This window comes from Pygoscelis adeliae, unplaced genomic scaffold (assembly GCF_000699105.1).
Source record: "Pygoscelis adeliae isolate BGI_AS28 unplaced genomic scaffold, ASM69910v1 Scaffold145, whole genome shotgun sequence".
NCBI lineage: Eukaryota > Metazoa > Chordata > Aves > Sphenisciformes > Spheniscidae > Pygoscelis > Pygoscelis adeliae.
In genome coordinates, this window is record NW_008824866.1 from 1,418,162 (window position 1) to 1,436,488 (window position 18,327).

Here is an 18,327-nt window from a genome sequence, read left to right on the forward strand (position 1 = left end):
CAAACATCTACTCAGTGTCTGTGACATGCTCTATCACTGAATTATTTCCTAACTGATTAGCAAGTTCCCAACTCAATGTGAAAAAGGCAGATAGAGGACTGCTATTAAAACCTCCTCCCCTCTTTCCAAGCTGTGAGCAAGTAAGGAACACAGCCTTCTGGTTTGCAGCCCTCTTACCAGAAGAACAGAGTCATAGGAACTCATCAGAGAAAACGCTGACATTTTTTTCCTCTTCCTTCTTCTTAAAGTAATTTTTTGGCAAAGACAAAAGGTCATGAGTGATTACAAGGGTATAGGTACCAAGTGCTGCGGGTGATGAAAGAGGATCCATGAGTGTGCTGGTTTTGGCCAGGATAGAGTTAATTTTTTTCATAGTAGCTAGTATGGGGCTATGTTCTGGATTTCTGCTGGAAACAGTGTTGATAATGCAGGGGTGTTTTTGTTACTGCTGAGCAGTGCTTACACAGAGTCAAGGACTTTTCTGCTCCTCACCCCACCCCACCAGCGAGGCAGCTGGGGGTGCACAAGAAGTTGGGAGGGGACACAGCTGGGACAGCTGACCCCAACTGACCAAAGGGATATCCCATACCATATGACGTCATGCTCAGCCTATAAAGCTGGGGGAAGAAGAAGGAAGAGGGGGACGTTTGGAGTGATGGCATTTGCTTTCCCAAGTAACTGTTATGCATCATGAAGCCCTGCTTTCCTGGAGATGGCTGAACACCTGCCTGCCGATGGGAAGGAGTGAATGGATTCCTTGGTTTGCTTTGCTTGCGTGCACGGCTTTTGTTTCACTTGTTAAACTGTCTTTATCTCAACCCATGAGTTTTCTCACTTTTACTTTTCTGATTCTCTGCCCCATCCCACCAGGGGGGAGTGAGCGAGCGGCTGTGTGGTGCTTAGTTGCCAGCTGGAGTTAAAACACGACACATAGAACGCGACTCCTCCTCCTCCTCCTCTTCTTCCCTGCCTGTCTTTACAAAACAGCCTATAGCCATCTATCGCGATCCTTCAGTCATGTGAGTTGTCCCACCATGTTTCAGTTATTCCGATGATATCATAACTTTCTGACTGGGCACAGAGCTCCAGTTCCTCCTGTTTTTTCCCCAGGCTGCGTGCATTGGTATACATACACTTGAGGTGGTTGGTCTTCTGGTTCTCATCTTGGGAGGCAGCTAAGGAACACTTGTCACTGCTCTGGTTGGCCTGGCTTATTCCCTAGTTGGTTGCAATGGCACGAGAGTTGCCACTTTGAACCCCGCCCCCCGAGGGTTCAATTTAAAGCCCACCTCACCAAGCTGGCCAGCCTGCTGCCAAAGATTCCCTTGCCTCTTCTAGACAGGTGGATCCCATCCCTTCCTAACAGGCTATTGTCATCAAAGAATGTCCTGTTGTCATTATATAATATAATATAATTAATTTCAGTGCCTAATTACTGATATTAAAAGAACACGGTTTTAAAATCTGGCAAAGGCACTGGGAAGTAAAGTTAATATAATTTGCCTAGTGTATGGTTTTTTTGTATCTTCATAAGTGGTCTTGACAAAACACAGAAGTGGCTTAGAAAAGTCTGGTTGTGACATAGAGCTCCAGAACATTGCCAGGTTGGTATGGGATATTAGGTGGGGAGAAGGAGGTGACTTTGAAGGCAGAGGTAACAGGTGGGACTTAAAGAAGTGGAATGAAAAGTGGGAATTCAGGATTTCAGGGATAACAAATGAGGATTCCTACAATAAACCAGGAATTAAAAGGAATAAAGGAAGGGAAAGATGTAAGTGCCTCAGTTATTGTCAGGCTATAAATCACCAATGCAATGTGACAGACAGTGCAGTAAGTAGTGAGACATTTCCAGTAGAAATTGGAATTGTTGATACTATTTTTCAAGCCGCTAGTAAGGTGTAACGCAGAGGTATGTGTTCAATTCTGGCTATCAGCAGTCAGAATGGATGAACTGAGCCTGGGAAAAATGCAAGGAATGAGCAGCAGGCCGCATCTAACTTGTCCAAACCAGGAGGACGTCAGTTCCTGGCCTTGGTGCGTGTGCCATGCACATCCCGACTCGCAGCAAGGCGGGAGCTGGCAGCACGCACCTGGAAGAGTGAAACCCGGGAGCAGGGTCAGGGGAGATGCAGCACAGCTGGGCAGCTCCTTGACCTGGGTAATGAGGAGAATGACACCTCAAGAGCTTCTTGAAAAGCATTCCCACCCCTCTGGCTTTCTGGCTGCCCCGGTTTCCTCTTACTAGACAGGACCGCATCGGGCGGGCTCCTCCAGCCTATCGAGGCAAGGCCTGGGAAACTGCTGTCTGTAAGTCCTTTTCTAGTCACCCAAGGCTAGAGGCATGGAGGCTGTGAGTCAGCTTCCTAGTCAGGGCAGTGGGGACAAAAGAAGCTGATGGGTTTTAAGATGGAGATCCTGAATTCCCACTTTTCATTCCACTTCTTTAAGTCCCACCTGTTACCTCTGCCTTCAAAGTCACCTCCTTCTCCCCACCTAATATCCCATACCAACCTGGCAATGTTCTGGAGCTCTATGTCACAACCAGACTTTTTTAAGCCACTTCTGTGTTTTGTGTCAAGACCACTTATGAAGATACAAAAAAAAAAAAAAAAAAAAATCAGTTCTCAGTCTAATCTCTTAATTCTCCATTCATGGTTTTTTAAGATGGTTTTGATCCGTTTAGTAAAGGACTTTAATGAGTTGTTGGACCACTTCTCAGTGACCTGGGAGCCCCAAGTTCCTAGGAAGCTATAGGCTCTATATTTTTCCATCTGTACAGTACCAGCTGTACTCCCAGAGGACCACTGGCAGCATCAAACAGCTGATTTCTAGAGCGTTGTGCAGAGCTACAGAAGTGCTGGCCAGTACCGTTTACAGATATTAACCTTTGATGATGGGATCTAGTCAATCCTTGCTTGCGCTATGGTAGCAAAAGCTTCCTTCTTATTCCTGAACTTGAGTATTGCCTAGTTCTGTTCTATTTCTAGGGTATTTTTCTCCACTTCTACATTTCCAAGGAGGAAACCAATGAATCAAACGGCTTTAAAACAACATTTTTTCAGCATGATATTTTTCCAATATGTCTTGTGGGCAGCAGTTGCTATTACCAGCCTCTTGTGCCTGACTCCGTGGGATTCGTTTTTCCCCTCATGGCAGTATTAAGTTAATACAATCCTGCCATTACCTGCAGCGTTTCCCAGGTGAGTCAAGTCATTTCGGTGGGATTTCAGAAGCAGGCATGCTCGGCTGCAGCAATTTCTGGCACATGACAAGCACCACATTCCAACGTGCCGGCAGCAATTAGCTCCACAGTGTAAAGTTAGTCTTGGTAACAAGGTAAGGGAAGTGAGAAAATGGCGAGGAAATGGGAGAGTTGCAATCCAAAATTTCTCAGAGCCATCTGAGATCCCACGCTGTGAAGGTTGGGCGAGATATCTATTAGTAAGGCTGCATGACTCAACGCTTCAGTCCCTCTTCACGTCCTCGTGCAGCTGTGCTGAAGTCAGGGACAGACCACGTGGCTCCAGCTACTCGGAGTTTCAGGATTTTTGCCTGAGTTTCAAACAGTTACCAGAATGTAATGGGAAATGTGATCACAAGGAGTCCGGACTTGGTAGCTTTCCTATTTAGTTAATAAGCCTGTTTATTTAGACTTAGCAATTTCCTGTGGTCTACAGCATATTTCCAGAGAGGAAACTCAAGTGCTGCTGTGCAACTGCTGTCTATAAGTACCACCAAAGAAAGACAATATACAAGCCACTTTCATTTATTTCACAATTCGGAAGTAATCGCCCTCCTTTGTAGTCATGTGCCTTTTACTCAAAGCTCTCTGTGTACTTCCCCTTAACACAAAGTCACTTTCTGTTGCTAAAATTAATGCTTCCTAGATACTGATCTCATGCCAGAAGAGCTGGTAACACCACTGACTCTGTGCCACCCGCACACATCGCTCTCCCCAGCCAACACCTTGCCAGGAGTCAAACCTGCCCCTAGGTTCAAGCTGGCCCAGCACAGAGTCCACTCCCCAGCACCCTACACGTGGCTCCTAATGACCTGCTTTGTCTCCGGCTCCTTAGCGCTGCGCTCACACTGTCTTATTCCACATAGAGGTACCCAAAAGAAGAATTGACTCAGCCTGTCCAGCCAAGCTGGGTGTAGGACTGATGGCCTCTTGATTTCCAACCAAGAGTTAAATTCCCATCTGGCACTACAGTGACGTTTATTAAAAACAATAACAAACTCTCAAAACTGTGTAGCATCCTGTTGCTGTCCAGAAACAATCCACTTATGAAGAAGAGCATTGTCACTCAACACTACAAAAATAAATAGAAAAGGAAAATTTAGTGGGGTATGTTACGACTGGTTGCCAGCTCCACGCTGTGCCATCAGACTCTCTCAGAGTTCATCCCCATAACACCGATTAAGTCAGTTGTCAGTAGTCTGGCTAAAGATGGCCCATGGGGCTGAGTTAAAACAGAGGACAGAAAATCACAGCAATAAAGGAAAGTGAATCCAAGCATTCCATAACAGCAAACAGTAAGAAACCTGGCTCCTCTTTTCAACACCATTAACGGTTATTAAATTTCTGTGCGATCATTACAGGTGTGTGTGCAGGATGCATCAAATAGTTGTAATCCAAGTTCTTGCAGAAGGTTTCAGCTGTTAATGCAGGGACTGGCGAGAGTAACCCAAAATGCTGTGCTGTCTTCCCGCGCTGCTGGCCCCGCGCGAGCCTACGCCCTCCAAAGTATCGGGTGGTTTGGCATGGGTAAGTCTGGGGAGGGATCTGGAAAACATGTTCACAAAGACTTTATTTAAGGGACAGAAATTCTAACCAGCAAATTTGTGGCCAGATTTTATCATAACGTGTATTTATCATTTACCCAGAAAATTGACTAATTAACAGTTCTTCTTATAGCCACAGTGACTGAAAGTATTTGTACTGCCCAGGGCATGCACAGTGACTCTGAAGCCAAGCTACAGTTTGCTGAGTCCTTTGCCAATGGGGGTTTTGGAGTGAAACAATCTCCCCGTCCTTCCTTTGGAAAGACTATCTCATAAGCCCTCAAAATCCCATATCCTCTCCTCTTTTCCCTCTTGCTCCCACACTGTCTCTGCACATGCTGCCACCAAAACTGATGGTCCCCTGCCTGTGGCAGCCAGCGCTGACGGGGGACTGGTGGGAGCGCACATCCCAACCGATGGGGAAAATATTGCCTAGGTTCAAGCACCTGAGGCCAGTCCCAGCCTTACCCACACCGTTATAAACAAACAAGGTGCCTCATTCAGGTTTGTTAGCAGCGGGGTAGGAGTGGTTTAGCCACCTAGAAACTTCAGCGGGCTGGTGGGGACGGCGCCCAGCCCAGCAGGTCCTGCCTCCATCCATCCCGGCAGCTGCAGACAGCGTGTGCTCGCCCACGGCGGCTGGCGCGGCTCAGAGCTGGGGATAAGCAAGCAGACCGATGGCCTAGAAATTGGAGAAATATTGACAGATGGATGGACTTTAATTTGTGCAGGCAAACTCTTATGTTGCTGTATTGAGGGTGACTGCGTACTGTTCCCGCTTTTCCGGTTAGTCTGAGGTCATTTCATTGGAAAGCACTTGTTTTCTCACGTGTGGTTTTTTGGGGTTTTCTTTGAAGCATGGACTGGGGGTGACTTTTAACCAGCTTTTAAGGGTTTCCCAAAGGGAGCTCCATGGATGGAGAGTCCAAAGGCTGTTGAGCGGCACTGCACGGGTGCTGTTTTATACACATGTGGTGTTAGCAATGCTATCCCACCACATGCAACAGAGCAGACTGTCTTTCATCTGCCCTACCAAGCCATCACAACATTTTATTTCTACTTTTAGCAAAGGAAAAGACTGGAATAGTTTCTCCTGGGAGCAACCGGTGGGTCTGGAAGCTGGGCTACGAATCTAAACCTAAAGCTTCATTTGGTGCAGAAGTCCAACCAAAAGGAAAGTGGCATTAGAAGAAACTTATCCTGATACTATCGTTGCTGTTTCCTTTCCCTCCCAGGATAAGGATTTGTATTTAAGTTAACTCTACATTTCTAATTGGCTTTTTGATTTAACAGGGTTGGCAGGGGAGGGAAAAGCTGTCATAAATTGTTTCCCCATCCTTTTTTTTTTTTTTAAACAAACAAATGCTGGAGGAAACTGTTTTACAAACAAAAAATCTCCAGTGAAACTTGGAGACCCATCTAGTCCCAGTTTCACGCTGATTTCTGGAGCAGTCACTCACACACATAAAAATACGTGTGTGTAAAATGCTGCAGAGAATCTGGTTCTGGAAAACTTCATCTAACATATGTCATGAAAAGTATGTTTATATTAGGAATGCTAAATATGTATATATATTTTTTTATATATATAAGATTTTCAGGCCAATGTTAATGCCCAGAATGTTAAAAGGTGGCTCACTGTGTCCATTTTATGCAACAGAAAAACTGACAAGTGATTGCTACCAGCTTCCTCATGCTTAGGTCTGAAATCACCTCCTCCCTGTTTGCGAATGCCTTAGGAGACATTGCTTGAGAAGAGAAGGCGTGACGCAAAACCCGGCTTGTAAGACATTAGCATGTATTGGCTCCAGAAGAGAAACTACAATGACAATTAGATTTGGCCATTGACAATGGAGCAGCTAATCACCAAAGCTAAAATCAGATTATCCCAAATGAAAGTCTGTTGCCTGGCTGCAGCCGAGTTTCAGATGTTCTTCTGGCAAGTGTACCGAGAGGAATTGCAATCCCGTTATCCAAACAAGGATCAAAAGCCCAAATCAAATGCCAGACAGATTAATCAGTGACTTCCCACATCCCCTCCGACACACGCACCCGTCTCGCTGCTGAGCCCAGAGCTGGGCACTGCCCCTCCTTGGACACCTCCTGCCAGGTGTTGCCTTCGGCTCTCCACCAGCAGCGTCTAAGTCAATTCACAGCACCCAACCTTCAGCTCCAGTTTGAAAAATGATGTCTATGTAAACTGAAAAAAGTCTCGGTATCTTGCCTCATTGGCCTCTGGAGCTTTTCCACTCTTTGTGTTCACACGCTGGTTGCAGGATTGCACTTAAATTCGTCAACAAATTTTATCCTCTGCTGGACACCCAAGCCACGGTCAGAGGTGGTGCAATATCATGCTGTCAAACATTTGGACTCCTTGGTATTTTTGCAAATTTACTACTATTCAGCCGAAGTTTGCAGAAGGGTTTAACTGAAAGGTCAACGAAAGAATATCTGCATATTGTAAATCTAATAATCAGGAGAGCTGTAATATGTTTAAATTTAGGAAAAAGCCAAAGTAAACTCTTTAAAGAAATTGCTCATATATTTGAGGCTAGCAATGGGGTAATAAAAATAGAAATTATGTACATAGGACCTATTGTGGTATAGAAACTTAACCTCAACATATCGATTGAGTCAGTTCTTGTCCCTGAATTAATATACGCCTACGAGTAAGTATTTGTTTTAGGAAAGTTAAATAGAAAGGCCATGAATAAATATAAAGGCTGAGATGTAATAGCCATCTGGACTACATTAGACCAAAATGTGTAATTGAAGCAAAGAGAGCGTACATCCTTTGATCCAGTCACGCACAACTGAAATGAAAGTAAATGGGCAATTCCTCTTATCTAATCATCGGAGAAGAGTTTGCAGCACATGTGAGCGAGAAGGACCGCTGGAGGGCTGCAGCTGGGGCCACCTCTGCGGCACAAGGACCCCAAGTGTGCCAGCCACAGGTATCCTCGTGTCAGCTGCTATGTCAGGGCCAGGACTTCAGCGTAAGCCCTAGCTGGGCTTATGTTTAAACTGCTAAAACCACGTGTCCAGCCTCCACATCTCTGCCGTTTCCACAGGATTAGAAGCAGAGCCATATGGCAGGGCAAGCTTGAGCTCAGCTCTTTGTACAGCTGGAAGAGACAGAGTGGCTTCGCGGTGCCCTGTTCTGCCACAGCAGGGACACCTGTGCAGGGAGCCAGGGTGGGCAGCCGACCAGGAAAACACTGGTCCCTTTTAATCCAGATTGGTCTTGCAAGCAATAGCACAGAGAAGGGATACGCATTGTCGTCCCTCTGCCTTGAATTGTCCTGCATTTGATTAAAGGTGAGGATGTGGGATGGCATTGCCAGAAACTGCTAACGGGAGTGAAAGCCTGTACTTCAAGAACCTGAATTTTGCCTCAGCCTTTGAACCCAGGGTTGCCTTGGGGCTGGTGCTGGTGTTTGGGGTGCGTAGCCATACTTAACACTAAGGCGAAGGAGCAGACAGAATTGAGGTCTTCTGAATAGCTTTTTTAACCTACCGTTGAAATCCCAGCCAGCTCTTAAACGAGCTAAAAACCAATCAGAAACTGCCTTCAGCAAGCTCTGCTTTCCTGAGCACCGCCGCCCCCTCACCCAGGCAACACGCTGCCCATCATCAAATCAAAGCCTGGAGCAAGTGACTCTGCCTCCTGGCCCCTTGGTCTCTTTGTCAAAGATATGAGCCAGCCATGACTGTCGGCCAGGTCTGCAAACAGCCCTGGTCCTAGGTCAATAGTGTTGTGCTGGCAGAAAGCTAGTGGGTAAACCAAGGAACATCAGAAACTTTTCCCTGGTGTAGCTGATTTGGCTCATGTTCCTGTTACTAGCATAGTAGACCACCGAGCTTTTGCAATAGAGCTATACCAGTATCAGGAGAGCTTCCCTGGCTGAATAAAGGTACCCCTGGAGAGACACTCTCAGATTAGACTTCTCCTCCAGCTTTCCAGCTGAGCCCCTCATGCCTGTGGTGCTTTTGAAAATGGTGCCCTAGCCCTGACACGCATCCTAAAGATGTTCTGCTGCAACAGAGCCTCAAGGCTTGACCTGCTGGAGTCTTAAAATGCTGATACAAACCCCCCCAACGTCCCTTGATCATCTCATCTCAAACAGGACTCATCAAACTAGTAGGTGTGATTCTACCAGTGTGGTAAGATCCCCATGCTAAGGGACAATGACGTTTGGAGGCATGGGTGTGCTGCTAGATGAGTACCAAGGGGTCTTAACTATCAGGGCACAGCATGGGGCCAGGAGACAGAGGCACTTGCTCAAGGCCCGAGGAGGAATAAGCTGCCTGTTGATTTGGTGATGGGCAGCACATTGCCCGGGCGAGGAGATGGCGGTGCTCAGGAAAGCAGAGATTGCTGAAGGCAGTTTCTGATTAGTTTTTCGCTCGCTCAGGAGCTGGCTGGGATTTCAACAACTGGTTCAACCACAGTGGCCCAAACTGTCTCCTCGCAGAGCCCTGTCTGGAGTGGGGGAAGAAGAAATTCTGTTGAATCCAAGGAAATAATTTTTCAAGATCCCATGGTGAACTGCCAGCTTCTTGAATAGCTTTTCCATTTCTCCCGTGCTCCTCAGTTCTGCGCCTGTGGTTTAGTCCTGTGTTTAATGTGACGGGTTTGGGAACAGGCAGAATGTAAAGTCAGCTCTTCTGTGCTGAGGGCAACAGGCTGGATAATAACCTCGAAACACCTCTGTGGCCAACAGCATAATATTATCTAATAATTTTTCTTCATTATTTTCCCAGCTCACAGAGCAAGGGAAATGATTTGCAAATGTTCATACACACACACACACACACACATATGCGTTTTCTGACATTGCAACATAAAATATTCACATGGAGAGGTTTTCCATTATTTCCCAAGCTCAGGCAGAAATTTCTTAGAACAGTTTGTCTGACTGACATTATGTAGGTCATTTCATAGTTTTTACAGGATAGTGATAATAATTCCAGAAAAAGAGGGTGCCAGCACTTGCCAATTTTGGGAGAGAGTGGAAAGCTTGTAAAAATTAAATTTTCAAATCCTAGAAAAATTTTTCATGGAGTGACTTCCAGACTGAGACAGTGGCAAAGCTGGCTGAGTAACTGAGAGATGTGTCTGATAAGCCTCCCTAAAGGCTACCAAAAATTGTACGATGAGTCCTGTGACATGCTGGTCATGATGGATGCTCTTTGGTAACAACCATCTGTCGAGTGAAGGTGGGTCCTTCCTTTCAGTTAGTTAGGAAAGTCTGTATGCCAGGCCCTTACATCCAGAGCAAAGACACAGCAATACAGGGAGGGCAGCTGAAAAAATATGCTACGCCTTTCAATAACAGCTCTGAGTCCTGACAGCTCCCTTATTTAGATCCAATCTCCAAGCTGGAAAACGACTTGAAACAAGTTTTCTGTCATGGGCTGTATCCAACACTGTCCATCCTTGCACTGGAGGATGTCTTCCCTTTGCACTCAACAGTTTGGAAGAACACTTTTTTTTTTCCATTTGCATTTCACCATATTAACTGAGTAAAACTTGCACAAGAGTTCAGAGGAAAAGAGGATACCCCGTATCCTGGGCACTCGCTCTTTCCCACGCAGCTTGGCCACCCTCCTGCACTGTCCATCTGCCAAGCAAAACTCCACATCACAGAGACAAACGGCAAGGGGAAAGATTTTGCATGAGAAACGGTGAATTTTCAGAGCAAATACCATATTCATATTTGTCAGGAACAAGAAGTACAGTTTACAGCCATGTGTGGCTGAATATAAATTAGTTTGCACAGCTGAGTTAACCTTTATCCCTGTTGGGGAGGAAGAGATTTAGTTTAAACGGGAAACCCCAGGTCAGATTTCTCCAGCCGTAGCCCCACACACTCCCGTACTGGCCCTTTCAGTCACACCACTGCAACCTGCCACCGGCCATCTCTGTAACGGAGGGGTTTGTAAAGAAAACACTGTACTCCAGGAGAAAGAAATACAGTTGAGGACTTTTTCCACCACATTGTTCTCCAGACCTGAATCCAAGCCCACCTGCATTTGCAAACGTACCAGGAAAGCCCTGTGTGCTCTTCCTTATCCAGACTTCATCGTGGCTCCGTGAAATCCAAAAATATTGTCTGAAATTTAGGTCAGGGTGACCCATCTGAAACAGGAAGGGTGAAGTCAGAGGGTGAGGCAGATCTTTACAATGATAAACAAACACAATTGCTACCTTTTGTCCCATTTCCGAGTCAGTCTCTCAAGGTCTGTAGTTTCTCATCTGGAGATGTGCCTTAAAGCTCCTGCTCCGTCCCGACTGTTCACGTAGGCATTTCTGGAGCTGGTGTCCTCTTTGGCTGCTCTTGGCTGTACTTACCCAGCACTCAGAGCATCACTGCCCACCCCTGGAGGTAGCTGGTTCTGTGCTTGGTGGACACAAGACCCTGTTTCTTTCCTGCAGCTTCCGGCAGGTTTGGAGAATAACTCAAGCCTGGTTTGGGGCTCCCTGGTAGGACTTCCCATCGCTGACGTGGTGCTGTGTGTGCCGGGCTGGGGAGAGCCTGTCTGCCTGCGACAGCGGCTGAGCGTGCCGCTCGCTGCCTCCATCCCTTAGCAGGGAAGCCGAGGGGGGCCCAGGGTTCTCTCTGATGAGGTCCAAGCTCCGCAACTTCCTTCATCATTTGGCAAGGACCAGCTGGAGATACTCATGGCACACTGTGAGAGCTGATTAGCTGATGTGGACTTGCCAGCGGTCAAATACAGGCTGCCAGAGGAAAGATTAGGGGATAGAAAAGAAGGGGAATGCCGTATGTCTGGGATTTGTCCTCTTTCCACCCCTGTGCATGTTGCCTCAGTTGAGTTTCAAGGCTCCATACATGTTCCTGGCCACCAGCTGAGAGCGTAGTGGCAGCTGGGCTGTGGCATTCCACAGTGCCGGTGGTGTGCAAGCTCCACGGCAACGCGGGAAGAGCAGGTCCCGTGCTTTCCTGGCGTGGTTGGCTCCTGTGCTCCGGCCGGGCCGGCTCAGGAAGGCAGTGGCAGCTCCGCAAGGAAAAGGCGTTTATGTGGCTGTAGGCTGGGGGAGCTGATTTTGTCATCCCTGTTGAGCCGGTAGGTTTGATATTGCTGGAGATACTGAGCTGCAATATCAATCGAGTGTCACAGGGGCCAGGGGCCAGCCTTGCATAAAGCAACACCCCCCCAAGTGAGAAACTGGGGTTTAAAAGAGTTGGGTACCCAGATTGTCTCCAGTATAAGGCAGTGTTCTAGGTCATTGTTTGAATCAAACCTAGTAAATCATGGGCGTAAATAGGTAACCCGAGTAACTTGGCCTTAGGTTCACTTAGATGGATGCATAGATCCATCTCTGGTAAAACTCCCCCAGCTTTGGTGGCCTTATCCTAGAGCAGCAGCTGCCCACATCTCATTCCAGCTCGGTGACAGCAGGAAAGGCTGAAGCAGGCTGTGATGGAGGAGCTTCTCAGGATCTTTAGTCTGTCCAAGGCCACTTGAACATCAACCACTCACTGAAAGTACGTGCCCTGGAGGGAAGGGAGAGCCCTGGGTTTGGCAGGGGAGCTGGCAGGCGCGTGTTTAGTCCCCAGTCCCTAAGCAAGAGAGTAATTACAGGAAGGCAAAGAAAAGTTTTCCACAGGAAAAGAAAAGGGGGAAAAAAGTCAACTTGCGCACATGATTTTTATATTGAGATGCACTTGTCAGGAGCCATGAAACCAACACTTCACTGAGAAAGCAGAAGCCATGAAGGGCTCATTTGCTGACAGGCTCAGTCTCCTGTGGCTGTTGAACTCGAGACCTACAGGGAAGTACAATCATTTATACTGTGCAAAAAACCACTGGGCTTTATCATAGCCTGCCACGGGAATACAGACGCCTACAGATCCGGGGGTGTAGCTCCGATCAGCAAGCAAGACTAGAAAGGCAGGAAAACTTCCCTGGGGGAACTGAAAGAAAAACAACCCCACAACCTTCAAAGGCAGCTTAGCAAGAGAAACAGATCCCACAAGCTGATTTCTGTAGGCACTGCTTATCATTTCAAGTGCTGGAGGTTTCACGTTTTAAAGGCTCACTTCCTCTACAGTGCTCACACAACATCAGTATAATAATATATCCACCTCCTCCCTGGTGTCAGTCATTATCTTCCAGCCTCCCATATGTCTTATCCAGATCATAAACACTAACCATTTGTGGGCTCTTTTGCAAAGTCACCCATTCACATGTAACACCCAAACAATAAATCACTGCAAATCATTCCCCAAGGTTTGTTTTCCCACTGCTGTCAGCTTTTTTTAAGACACCTTATAAAACCCAAGCAAAATGAATGGTCCAACACAAGAAAAATAGTAACATTTGGGGTGATTTTACCCAACCTATTAAGAACTATACTTCTGACAAAAGACAAATTGCCACCATCTGCAGATGGCATAACAAAGAGGACCTGAAATGTCCTATATTAGCATATATGTTGGTTCAGTAAATTATCTTTTTCCTATGTTTCTGTCTTTGGTCCCTGCCTATCCACTGCACTACCTTATGCAACAACAAAATGTTTTCTAAATAAAACTCCAAGCCCAAAGACCCCACACTAGATAAATTAACTGAAGTAAACAGGCAAAAGCACCTAACTGGAGCTAATTATATGTATCTGCCAGCAGCCTTTCTTTTAAGCACCTTAAAGGTGAACATTTTAATTACTTAATGCGCTCTATTGTTCTCGAATTAGATATGAGAAAAATAACATTGATCCAACCTTTTTTTTATTTTTACGCACTGGAGTTGGAAGGCAAGTGGCTTTGTAAGGGGATTACGCGTGTGTTAATCCTTCTTAGCTATGATAAAGTTCTCTGCTTCCTAGTGAGATTGTTTAACCCTCTTCTAACAGCTGCAGCTAGCTCCTAAAGAAAGAAGCTGGGAAATATGAATTACAGCTTGGGAGAGTTGAGAGAAGAAAGAAAGAAAGGTTTGTCTCTTATCTTTTCCCACGCTGAATATTGCTTATCATACTAGCAGGAAAACAGCCTCAAATTTAGCAGGTCCTGTAAGAAAGCAGGTGAACGATATGTTCATTCTGGCATGGATCCCTTTGTTTCCTTTTTGACCCTATAATGGGCTCAGAGTATCAGAGGCATCCTAAAAGCACACCGTGCCATCGGGAAGAGGGGTGACAAATAATTCCCATCCCATCGGATGGGAATTATCCATCACTGGAGTACAGTATTTCTGCATTTGGAAAATAGCATCACACTGTGAGGACCAACAGGGAAAAGAGATGGATGGCTCAAATCAGTGGAGCAACACGGGACAAGGGCCTGGACTCATGCCTTGCAGTTTAGGCGATTCCAGGAGGTGCTGTAATGAGAAGGCTGGTGTAGCTACATCCCTGCTGCTGGCAGGGAGGCTCCTTCGGAGCTCACCTGCAACTCCAGAGAGCGATTAAACCATCTACAAACTGCCTTGCTCTTTGAAAGTGCCTACTGAATATTACTGACTGGCAAGGAAGCCTATGGGGACTCTGCACCTAATTTAGCCTCTTCCATCCATTGTCCCAAGTGGAGATGAATCCAGGCATCCCGTCCTGCTGCTGGAAGGGGAGGGGCTGGCCGCTGCGTTGGGGAAAGTGATACGGCTGCTGAGGGAGAGGGGTAAAAAATAACTGTGAGCGAAGCAGCACAGAGGCTGAACCAGACTGTCACCAGGACACCTCTGTCACCTGCTGAAAACTGAAGCCTTGTGGGATCACATTAGATGGAAGGATAGAGATGAGCCAGGAACCCAGCTCCGAAAGAAAAGCTGTATTTTGGTTCCTTGTTCTTTTCACTGTAAAATGGTTGGCATCCACCTAGCGAGTTCAAAAAGTAATTAGTCCTTGATGAAAGATCTCTGACACGTCAGGGCAGAAGAACGTGGCTGATGGAAGCAAACACCAGGGCCTGGACAGGTTTAAGAACAGTATTTAATGAGCAGAAATTGAAACTTTTTAGCCTGGTACAAACTCACTTGGGTCATCATCTCCTTTACTCTTGCTCTACAAAACAGGGAAAACAGCATGATGCAAAGGACATCAGCTCACCCAGCAATTTTGATAAATGCAAAACCAAAACCATGAGGGCCTTAAGGTCCTGGTGTTAGGGGCAGGACTGTGCCAAATCACCCACTTCTACAAATTACAGTTTCCTCATGCAGGTGCAAGAAGGCAATGCATGCCTGGGCACACAAACCCACAGCAAACAGGTTTCTCTGCAACAACATGGTGTTGTTCATCAGAAAAGAAGAAAAAGTTTAAATTTATGTGGTGGCCAAACTCCTACCTTATCCCGGCTCTGGGCTCTGGAGACATCAAGGTCTTCAGAGAGGCAACTGATGTTTCAGTGCTTGGCACTCCAAGTGTATTTATAGCAGTGTATTGCTGAGTCAGCATTTGCTTGGAAACACCGTGGTTATTCGGCATGGAGTCGTGGCCCATGTACTTGGCCTGGATTCCATGCCAGTTTTAACAGCCAGTGGTGCATGAGGAGTATTCATAGTCATCTCCATAACCAAGCTAATGAGAGCTAAATTTGAAAAATTTGCTGTTGAGAGAGACACAGGAGGACTGTGCTACCAGCTAATCACAGCAGCTTTTCTTGGAAAGGTCCTCTGGAAGCTTGCTAGGAGTCAGATGGTCAGATAAGCAAGAAGAGAGTGATGGCCATTATGGAAGCCCAAAATAAGGACAACCTTGCAGTAAGCTGAGAGACAAAACTGATTCTGGCTCATGAGAAATGGACACACCCGAGAAGCAAAAGGTCAGAAATAATTTCATACCTCAAGACAGATGTGGAGCATTTCAATGGAGAGTGCGGCTCTGCAGGGAGAATGGGTACGGCACCTGCATGTGCCCAAGCAAGCAGCAAGGAGCCCACGAGACCAAGACATTGTTTGTCATGTTATTTATTTTGGAACAGTTCCAGCTGCTATTTTTGCATGTGGAGGAACAGTCTTCCAAATTACTAAGATTTCCCTTTGAAATCCGTTCTGATTCAAACACAGGATGAGAACCCCGCTCCCAACCTCTGGCTGCTGTCCCTTTTGCAGCCCTGGTTCAACCAGGATCGCTGGGCTTGGTGAACTGTGAAGAAGGCAAAACGGCCTGCGTGTTTCATCCCTTGGGAAGTCAAATGTACAAGTGTTATCAAGAAAAGCAGAGAGCCACCAGGTTGGTTCAGAACCACGGTGCCCCAGCATGCCTTGGAGATCCAAAGATCTTCTACTTTCCCCTACATGTCTTGACCTACCGTTAGTAATTTTAAATCAACAGCCAAGGTGCTGGTCATGAAAGCTCATTGGAAAAGGCAGGTAAATTGAAGTAAGCCAGCAAAATAAAATGAAGACTAGAATATACGAACGGAGGGAGGGTGTCACCTCACTCCTGTTCCCTCTTTGTGTAACACAGTATGTTTTCATTTTTAGGGATTAAGAGATGCAGATGACATTATTGGATTTACTATAGAAGCCCTTTTTTAGCAAGTCCCATGATAATTTTCTGGTAACAGCATGGGAACCAAAGGTCTGGGATCTTACTCTTCTCTTTGCCTTCAGCTTCCTGAGGAAATATAGACAAGTCACTCACCCTTTGTCCCCATTTCTAATCTTTAACATGAACTTACTGGCCACCCCCCATCAAGTTTGCAATGATGTCCTATGCATTGTTTCAAAGAAATTCCTTCAACATGGAAGCAGTGCGAGAAGAAAACTACAGCATGAAAGATCATTACTGGTAATCATGTTACCATCCCTGTTAAAAGCACCGGGACTGAACGAACGGTGTGTGCTGCTGAAACCTGAAGTCAACAAGCGGAACACGTCACCCTGAGAGATATTTTGGGATGTTTAGAGAACATGTCACCAGGAAATTGCAATTCAGCTCTATCTGGTTTCTCCGCCCCAATCTCTGTCCTGCTATTCCAAATGCATTTTAAATGTGGGCAAACAGAATGCACAAATCCAGATTTGGGATCCAAATATGGCAAAATCAGCAAATGGGCAGAAATAGGAACATTTAAAAAGTTGTAATCATCATTATGCGTCACCTACTGCTCTTACAGCACATACATAGGGAAAAACACCCAAACCTAAATGTCTCAGCTAATTTAATAAAAGGTCTTGGTTTTCTTCCAGATTATTTATTTGATCAATGGAAATATGTTTCTTTTAGTGGTATTTTTCACTGTATTTTTTTTTGCTCTCCAGTAATAGTTTTGTGAGAGCAAGTACTGAAGTCAGGCTACAGGTTTCTACTGGTGGTGACCCTGTACAGAACTGGATTGAGAAAAGCAAGGAAACCGTGTTTCCCCCTGCAAGGAATGAGGGCTGCAATTTCTTCTCTCAGCTGGCCACATACAAGTTAAATGATCTGGAGGTTTTATTCCTAAGCCAATAGGAACATCTGAAGTCATAGTAATCGGTACAGGTCGGTGCCCTGTTGAGGTTTGTGACTAACAGGATTTTCCAAATCTTAAAAAAGAAAAAGATCAGTGACTCTTACTGGCAAAATGGGAATTCTTTGCAGGCGGTATGAAGTTCTCTGAACACTTACTGAAACATACCGAACCATCCTAAACTGAGCCACATAAAGACATGAAGCAGTAATAATCCGCACACAGTGGCTTCCCTTTCCCAAACAGGGCGGCAGGGATGAGGGACGGGCTCATCTGAGCAAGCAGGTAAACTCACAGCTTCATTGCTACAGCCAGAAACTCAGTCGAGCGCGCAGCACTGGAGACTGTGGCCTGCTCCAGCTGAGTTCCTGGGAGCAAAAACCAAACCACCTTTTCAAACAGCGGTCACCCTGTCCCACCCCAATGCCCTACACAAAAGGCAGTGGGAACAGGAGGAAAGCCAGAAGAACCCTGCCCAGAGCTCCATCCCAAAGATCCTCTGGAGAGAGTAGTGCTCCCTTCAAATGGGGAAGGTACTTAGACAACAAATTGGTAGTCTGTGTTTGGTAGGAACCAAAATAGAAGCCTTTCGCTCTTGCTGTCCAAAGACTAGAGCTATCATTTAAGGTTTTAATTAAAAGCCTCCTCAAAGCTACTAATTTGATTTTGGTTTGCTTTGGTTGTTCTGCAGCAAGTTTGACAATACAGGCACTTTGCAGGCCTGTGTGTACGGCACATGTAATTAAAGTCAACAGGAGTTACGAAGTCTTTAAAACGGAGCCAGGGTGGCTAAAGCCAGTAGCCCAAAATTAGAAGCAACATTTGAAAATCCAGGTCATGTTCTCTGTGTGTTTGTGTTATAGCATCACCTAGGGGCTGTAACTGAGATTAATGCTTATTGTCCCAGACATTATAGAGGTACATACAGATTTGGACGCTTCCAAGTGTCCAGGCACACAGCAGTCATTGTCACAGAGACTACACTCAACCAGGCCCTGAGCATTTTGATGAGAAAGTTCATCTGGTAGATTTATATGCGTATATACATACACGCAAGTATTTTATGCGTTTTTTAAGCAAGAACCACCAAAATACCGAACTGGAGGGCACAGCAGTTGTAGAACATACT